The sequence below is a fragment of the Tupaia chinensis genome, unplaced genomic scaffold, assembly GCF_000334495.1.
Source record: "Tupaia chinensis unplaced genomic scaffold, TupChi_1.0 Scaffold143970_1, whole genome shotgun sequence".
In the NCBI taxonomy this organism is placed as follows: Eukaryota; Metazoa; Chordata; class Mammalia; order Scandentia; family Tupaiidae; genus Tupaia; species Tupaia belangeri.
The window spans coordinates 1,382,806-1,384,247 of record NW_006203821.1 but is presented as its reverse complement, the minus strand read 5'-3'; the positions used below and the strand labels follow the sequence as shown (position 1 = coordinate 1,384,247).

The 1,442-nt window shown below is 58.5% G+C and overlaps 1 protein-coding gene across 1 annotated transcript in view; it reads left to right on the top strand.

The window, feature by feature from the left end:
- The window catches only part of BAZ2A (bromodomain adjacent to zinc finger domain 2A), a 49,994-nt gene that overhangs the window by 1,359 nt on the left and 47,193 nt on the right, over positions 1-1,442 (top strand). The gene's annotated exons all lie outside the window — the stretch shown is intronic.

Sequence of the window (1,442 nt, the reverse complement as noted above, 5' to 3'; positions counted from 1 at the left end):
AACACTTTCATGTCCTTCAGCATTTATCTAGAACCTTCTCCTCCTTAGCCGCATTTATTTCCTTCTCCCTCTACCGCCCTCTTCTACCACGCCACTGGAGTGTCAACACAGTTCTAACCTTCCTCCATATTCCTCCTGGTCTGCCCTGTCCTCGCCGCCTCCCTCTCTCCACCCAGAGAAAGCCCCGCCCTTCCCTCCTCCCTCCCCACCCCAGTCTGTCACACAGGGACATCACCCTACAGCAGTTCAGGCTGTGTGGTTCGCAGGAAGCATACATTGGCTTTTTGATTCTTGCTAGTTCCCGGCTCACAGTTTGGGAGGACTTAACAACTGCCTTGACGTGAAGGGGGATCCAAGGACAGTGAGGAGCTGGGTGGTCCCAGCCTGGAGCTCCGCCAGCCAGACATGGGTGAGTATGGGGACCAGCCCCGGGGAAGGCCTGAGGGATGCCTAGTTCTCTCCCTGGCTGACTCAGCAGGGGTGGGGCCTAACCTTTGCTCATCCGGGGGTAAAGGAGGGGAAACAGTACCGGGGTGGTGGGAAGACAGCGCTCAGCCTGTGAGGCTGCAGACCCTGGGACCCTGAGCACCGGCAAGCTCCAGCTCCAAGGAGAGCTGAGACTATACCTTAGGCCAAGACTCCCTCCCTCCCCCACCGTGGAGTTTTAACCCTCGTCCTCCCACTTAAGCTGGTGAGATTCAAGCATTAGTATTCACCAGTACTGACTGCTAGCCCCTACACAAGGAAAGCCCACTTTTGGCCGCGATGGAGGGTCTTTAAGACGCCTTCCTTCGCCCTAATTTCTCTCTGGCCTTTTAAGTCTGTCTTTTCTCCTCCCCCACCCTGACCTACCACCAGGTGGGGGCTACACTGAGCAGCTGCTTCCTGTTGCCCCAGAGGTTGCTGCAAGGGTGGTGGTAGTTGGGGGAGAACTGAAGTAGAATACAGCCGATCTCCACGGTCCCACGTCAGCCTCAGTGGGGCTGCCATCGACGGCCCCCCTCCACTGTCACAGAGGGCTCTGCGAGAGAGGTAGGATAAGGTAGAGAGGATAGGGGCTTTCTGTCCTCGTGGCTTCCTGATTCCTGCGACTGCACAGCTGTAGGGATGGGGCCCAGAGGAGCTGAAACACGGGAAACCAGTTCACCTAGTAGGGCGCTGTGCGTGACCCCCAGCACGCTCGGCCTCGAGATTCCTCTCTCGTACCCTCAGGCCTCCCTGGAGTCTTTGTGGTTTCCACCGTGTTCCTGGCCTGTTTTGTGACGAGGTCTGTCTGGTGCCCCAGGAGCGCGGGGGGGATCTCCCAAGTCCTCCCGCTCGTATCTACTACCCTCCCCCCCCCTTCACTGCAGAAGTTTGTCTCTTCCTGGGATCTGTTCTCTTCCTCCATCTGGGATCCTTCCTGGCCTGGCCCCTAGGAGACGCCACCCGCCGCCTCCTCC